The sequence below is a fragment of the Glycine max genome, chromosome 1, assembly GCF_000004515.6.
Source record: "Glycine max cultivar Williams 82 chromosome 1, Glycine_max_v4.0, whole genome shotgun sequence".
Lineage (NCBI taxonomy): Eukaryota > Viridiplantae > Streptophyta > Magnoliopsida > Fabales > Fabaceae > Glycine > Glycine max.
In genome coordinates this window covers 20774390-20781709 of record NC_016088.4, presented here as the reverse complement: position 1 = coordinate 20781709, position 7320 = coordinate 20774390, and the positions used below count along the sequence as shown (strand labels likewise).

Genomic DNA, 7320 nt, shown 5'->3' with positions numbered 1-7320 from the left:
TCAGAAGCTGCACATTGATCATAAAATTGATTAAAGCTTTATCATTTTATGACTATATTTTCAATTGAAACAATTTGGAGATACGCATCCTTAGCCTTGTGATGGTTACTATGTTTAAATCATATAAAATATTTGTATATAAAAGAAAAGATATATATGGAATATTTTTTTTTTTATTATTATTATTATTATTATTATTATTATTATTATTATTATGTCATGGTAAAATCTTGAAAATTAATTGTGTTGGGATTTGAAAATATTAAGATATGATATTATGCATGTGTTAGCTATATATTTGTGTTTGTATAAGAATTATCGAGATGAGATTGTTTTCTAATTGTTGTATATGGAATGATAAAATGCTAAGAGGGTAACTTTAGGAGTTGGTGTTATGAAATTGACTTGTAATGATACCTTGTGCCATGATATGTGATGGTGTTGTAAAAAAGTTAGTAAAATTTGTTATCTTGTTTATGTTTGGGTTGAATATCACTCTTATCAAGGTTATGATGATGATGTTACAAGAAAGACTTAAGTCTCAACTTGATTATCTTTTAATTTTATGGTTATGGATAATTAGAGATAATGTAACATTTAACATAAATTTTAGAAATTTATTTAGTTTACAATTTATGAGTAGTTTTTTTTTATATTTTATATAGTATAGTTTGTATGATCTTTGGAGTGTTAAGATTAATTTAATCATAAATTATGTTACTTATTAAATTATTTTATTAAGTTTATAATATTTTTTTTATAGTGAGAAGTTTTTGGAAATTAATTTAAATATATTTTTGAAAAATATTACATGGGCATGTGTCACGGGTGAAAGAGTATTAGTATTACACTTATGATTATCAAATTCTCAACATAACTCATTAAAACTATTTTTTTAATAAATTCTAAAATAAATTCGATAAATTCTCAAGCAAGTTATTAGGTAAAAAGATTAGACTAAAATGTAAATATTTTTTTATTGTTTTATCTCTATGGCCTTCAACATAACTTTTGAGTGTTTGTCGAATACAAAATTTCCTCTGCAACAGTAAACTCTGGAGTTTAATGGTCTTGGTTACACCTGCCACCGCCGTCGTCACTCCCTTCTCTCAGCCGTCACCAACGCTGGCATCACTCCCTTCTCTCAGTCGTCACTGACGCCGCACAGCGTCCCTCAGCCCCGTCACACCCCACAGCATCGACCCCGGAGCAAGCCTCCTCAGGTCCTTCCTCATTTTCTTCTTCCGCTCCTCCTGTTTCTTGAATTGTTTTTATTAATTATTTGCTTTTAAATTTTGTGACAAGATTTTTAATTATTGAATGGAATTAAAATAGCGTTTAAATTAATCTTAGATATGATAAACCCACTTGGGTCCACTCAGCAGCGAGGGTTATGGTAGTTTGGATGAGTTCTTACGTCTTAATTTTAGTGTGTTATCCCGGTCACTTTTAATTAAACCCTTGTAGTTGTTGTCCAAATTAGGTTTTCTGGGTTCAAATGCCTTTAGGATATGCATTAACTTATTACTAGTCACCTCATAGTCTTTAATATCCCTAGGATTTAGTCACAAGCTTTAAGAAGAAAGTTTGTGTAGTATTGGTTAGGTCTGGTATATGTGAATCTAGAATGTGTAGTTGATACTGTGTATTGTGTGTGTCTAGGAGTTCTGGTTTGGATTTAGATATTTTTCAATTACTTAACACGAAGTTCTTGGGATTTTAGTGGGTGATTTGGGTGAAATAATTGGAAAGTTTTGCTAAATTATGTACAAGGCTGTCAGTGTTGGTGGATTACCTTACTAGGCTCAAGTGCTTCCGATTGATATTAGTCAGCAGGGTTATTGGGAGTCACATCACCACCATTTATCACTATGGTTTCGCCAATCTTATGCTCTACAGGTAATCATTTTATGATGCTTTTGTGAATGTTTTTTATATAATCACATGGATTTGTTGAATTGATAGCTTCGTAATGTTCTTGAATAGATTTATTTTGGTCCCTTGTACAATGTTGGTTGGCCTTTTGGGCCATATGTTCTCCTTGCCATTTGTAACTGAAGATTGTGAATGTCTCTTGTTTTTTTGCTTATGAAAAGAAAATGGCTATCTATAAATTCTAAACCATTTATTCATTTGAGGAACCTTTGCTCTGTATGCATTACCTATTGGTTAAATGGCCTTTTTCTACCGTAGATTGGTAGTGTAGTTCTTGGACTTTACCAATCTCTTTGTTGTTTTAAATTAATAGATTTTTGTAATTTTCTAATTGTTCCTAAGCCATATAAATTGAATAAAATAAATTAATTTTTTTTTTTCTGTTTTTCACTTAAATGAAATTGGTAGTCTTCTACCACTTTGGACATGGTCTGCAACAATCAGAATATTACAAAGGAGATGAAATTGACAGACTTGATGAACCTATTTGTCCTGATGATTTTATGAGAGAAAGAATGATAAGTGAAAATAATATAAATTCTACCATTGTTCAACCACTCAAGAAAGGTGCACACTCCCATGCTATTATTGATGCTTGTCATGGTGGAAAAACTATTGATCTTATGCATCTTTGCCAAAAAGAAAAGTTAGACATGCAATGCTATCTTTCATTTGATTTTATGCTTGTATTCCATACTCACTCTTACCACTTGAAAGGCAACTAATTGATGTTTTTTGCTTGCTTGCATAGGCATATGGAAATGGAAGGATAACAAACCAACCCATAGTAAAAAAAAAACATTGACAAAACAAACAAGTGGTGGAAGGGCCTTAAATGATCTTACCACTCATTCACTATGTATGAATTCAATATGGTGGAAGGACCTTAAATGATAATTCTTACTATTGTTCTGACATGTGTTAGTGGTTCTGCGGGTAAGAAGTTGGCTGAAAGCATCATCAAAGAGAAGCTTGCAGGTAAAGTGATATTGTTCTTTTTCATTAATTATAAGACTGAAAATGTTAAACTATATATCAATGATCTTGTGGAAGTCTCGGATAATGGTAATGTCATGATAATAGTATTTGTATGTCATTTTGTTAAGGGAAACACACGTGAAGTGCTCCCTGAATTTCTTTTTGGAACTTGATCTATCTTAACCATCTGGATGCTGCTAAGTTAGTTTGTTTGAAGCTGGGAATTTCAATGAGTCTCGTGACAAGCACGTTTTGCTAGAGAGAACTTCCAAGTTTCAAATGTTAGATTCTTGTAACCATAAACTCACTTGTAGTAGTTATTTTTGTTTGATCAAACTCGGAGTCTTACATTAGTTATATAGTTTGTTTTATAAATTTAAAAATTATGGATCCCAACATTCTTATTTATGCTTACAATGTCCATATGATGTTCCAGTAGCTAATGCTTGTAGTAGATCTGAAGCTATTCCTCCAGAGTGGGCTGAAGCTGAACAAATTTCATAGGCAAATGAAAGGTCTGAAAGACTTGAGCTACAAATGAAGGAGTGGCAGGAACAAAATCAGAAGACACAAGAGGAGATGCTTAACACCCTTAAGGATTATGAAGAATTCTCTAATAATGATGACCAATACATAGTTATTCTTTAGAGCCATGATACTTATATGGTTTTTTGTATTATGAGTTAGTATCGTTCTTCCGTGATTTTTTTATACTTAGTAGTAACATTTCTATGGTTTTTTTAATGACTGAGTAGCACTTATATGTATTATAGCTTAGTAGTTCTACTGTGAAGTGTTATGGTTATATGGAAACGAAATAAATATTTTGTGTTGGATTATGTATGTGTGTGTGTATTATAGCTTAGTAGTTCTACTGTGAAGTGTAGTGTGTGTGTGTGTGTTATAGCTTAGTAGTTCTAGTGTGAAGTGTTATGGTTATATGGAAACGAAATATTTTGTGTTGGATTATATGCGTGCGTGGGTGGGTGTGTGTTGTGAAAAACGACTTATTTTAAGTTATTTTCTATATTGCATGTTTAGTCCGACTTATTTTTTCTTAAAAATTAATTTAAGTTTAAGTTAAAAATTAAGTTTAAAAAATAAGTATCAGTTGTTTGTCAAATTTCATCTTTTAAAAGTTCCTTTTAAGTTAAAAAATTGTTTATTTTTTGTTTAAAGTATTAAAATTAGTTATCTTTCTCTAACGAAAAAAATATATTTATAAATAAAAAATATTATGCAAAATTAATTTAATTTTCATAAATTTATTTTAATGATAATAAAAGTAAATAAAAATATTAAAGTACATGTACTTAAAAATTTTAATTTCTAGACATGCCAAAAATTACTTTAACTAATAAAAATGTATTATAATGATTACTTTTTTTAGCATATTTTAATGATGATTTGAAATAGTGTACATATTGATTACAAATGCTAAAATATTTAAGTTAGTATATATTGTTGTTGAGGATGTAGGTGTCTTGCTAAAAGGACCACACAAGAAAATGAGAAGCAAATGAAAGTAAATTTGTTTAGAAAGTAAAAATTAAAAAAAATGAGGAAAACAACAACTCACTAAGGCATGGAATCAAAGAGGAGTCTCAGGAAAAAAAAAGAAAAAAAAAAACTCCACATAAACCGACAACAAGTTTCTCCAAGGAGCTTATTTATTATAAATTTCAATTTTCTTTATGTTTAAAAATATTTATTTATTATCAATTATAATTATAATTATATAAAATTAACCATTTATCTTTTGTAATACAGATACTAAAATACTAGTGAAAAATAAATGTAAGTATATTAATAACCATTGATAATGACATTTTGTCAATAATAATGTTAAATGATATACCATAAGAGTAAATTAAATAAATAAAAATATAATTTATTTTTAATTTTTTTCAAAACTAAATTATTTGCTTTATTAATAAAAAAACATATTTTTTTATAAAATTATATGTCTTACTTTTATATAGAATACATTTATATTTTAGAATACTTATGTATAATAACTTTATTTTATTATTTTGATTTGAGTTTATAAAATGTCTTAACCCTATGCTTATGTTTTTCATGCTTATACTTATAGGTAAAGGTAACTACTAACTTTTATATTCAAACCCTATTTATATTAATTATTAACAGTATACATTGTTTTTACATAAGGTCATAAAATTTTATTCATTAAAATATTTTTTAATGCTTAAAAATTTAATTTTTAACAATTTTAAAAATTAATGAATATCATTATTTTAATATTTTATTATTATCAAAATAATTCTAGGCAACTAAAATTAGTATTCCATGATATTATTTTTATTTTATAAATATATTTTTTTCATTTTGCAATATAACTAGTTTTGAATAAGACTAAAAGTTGTAACATAGATTTTATTTCTCTAACTGATTGAATGAACATGAGATAACAATCCAAAATATCAATCAATAGGGGAGGTAGTGAAAAGGAAAGTCCCAGAATTCTTTTGTATGCAACTGTGTGGGTCATGAGAGCAAAATAGATTTACGATAAACATTACTTGGTTGATGGTTCATTAAGATTTTCAGAGAAACAAGTCAGGAACAGCGTTGGTTGAAACTTGGGGGAATGGAATTGAATTGTATATATCGGTAACCTTGTTTTATAATAATAGATATCCAAATATAAGTGGTCGTCGGTCATGGCATTGACATGGCCACAAGTGTGCGCCACTCTAATTATTTGTAGGCCACACACAAATATTTAGAGGTCATAAAGATTGGAAAACAAGAAATAAAAATCTAGAGCTTCCTTGCTATCTTCTTAGGTAAACAAAACTTTAAGGTTTTGTTATGCTAGCAGATTTCCAGATTATGTAAACACTGACTAATGTACAAAAGAAAATTCCTTTTAAAAAAAACTAATGTACAAAATTGTTATTACCATTGTGTTAACCGCAATACATTAAACGTTAATTTGTTATTACCGTTGTGCTAATCGTTGTTTTAGTAAAAAAAATTTGAGAAAGCCAATAACTATCTACAATTATTAAAAAAATTATTATAATATATTTTTATTAAATGCTTAAAATACTTATTTTGATTGGTATATTTTTCTTCCATTTAAAAGTATAAAAAAGTTAAAAACAAATTTAAAAATTAATATTTTCTTATTTTTCAAATCAAACAAAATCAAGCATCTCTTTTTATATAAACAAACTAATATTTTATCTGATAAATGTTTATTTTATATAATTATTTTATAATAATCTCATATTTTTAAATACAAAAATATAGTATATTTAAAATTTATAATAAATAAACATTTTTTAATATATAAATTATATTTTAGATTTATGTTAAATAGTTTATTTTGTAATATAAGGTTATTTTTAACTTTTAATAATTTTTTTTAAATTTTTAATTTACATTTAAATTAAAAATAATAAAGATAAATTAAAAGAAGTAAGAAGTTATGAAAAAATCCTTAAAATGTTCTTATGTAAAAAACTTCCAAAAATATTGTCATTGAATAATAATTCTTAAAGGAAATCAATCAACTGTGAGTTGTTTTTTTCAATTAAGTTTTTCCCATACACATTATCATGAATTCTTGTTAACATATTTAAGAAACTCAATTATTTATCAATAGAGTTGACATTGTTGGTACAAGATTACTAAATCAACATTAATGTGTTTTTTATAAATAATGTTACTTTGTAAAATAAATAAAAAAAATGTTTTTGAGGAGGAAAAATGATATTACTTACTTTCATTCAAGAAGACACATGTACCTATATAAGGGTAGACAGATAATTTACTTCTTCCTTTCGCAATATAGTATTCAAGAATTCGGAGGATAATAAATGAAAATATATTATGATCCTACCTCAATATTCATATAACTATTTATACATACTTTAATAGGCGTTGAACTTATGAGCCCTTTTTCAAGATTACTTGTTTGGGTAATACATCTTTAATTATCATTAGAGAGTTGAATTCTCCCCTTAACGGTTGTTTATCAATTAATCTAGGTAGCTTTTCCTTTAAGTAAGCAATCGTAGTTGATGTGAGAGTATTCGGTATTTGACCATGTCAAATACTTGGACACTGTCCTATAGAAATTGTGTGTATTATGGTGCTTGGGTATTCGACACAACCGAATATCTGACAATGATATGGAAAGAAAATAATTTTTAAATAACAGGGTAACGATAGTACTCAGGTACTCGACCATGCTGAATACTCGATCTTGTTAAAAAGTAACCTTTGAAGGATGATATTAGTAGTACTCAAGTATTCGGCATGGACGAGTACTTGACACCGACATAAACACAAACACAATCTTGAAAGGATATGCTATTAATGGTGTTCAGATATTTGGCCTGTGCGAATACCTGACACTCACAAGAACAACATTTA

General features: G+C 27.6%; 1 long non-coding RNA gene across 2 annotated transcripts; it reads left to right on the top strand.

Annotated features, from left to right (window-relative positions):
- Positions 1–443: 443 nt before the first annotated feature.
- LOC102662494 (uncharacterized) lies at positions 444–3752 on the top strand. 2 transcript variants are annotated; one of them, XR_001387615.3, is made up of 3 exons: positions 995–2913; positions 3042–3194; positions 3350–3752. It is a non-coding gene; the product is annotated as an uncharacterized lncRNA (long non-coding RNA). The 2 variants fall into 2 exon arrangements; XR_001387617.3 differs by lacking the exon at positions 3042–3194 and having other exon boundaries at positions 444–2913.
- The last annotated feature ends 3568 nt before the right edge of the window (positions 3753–7320 follow it).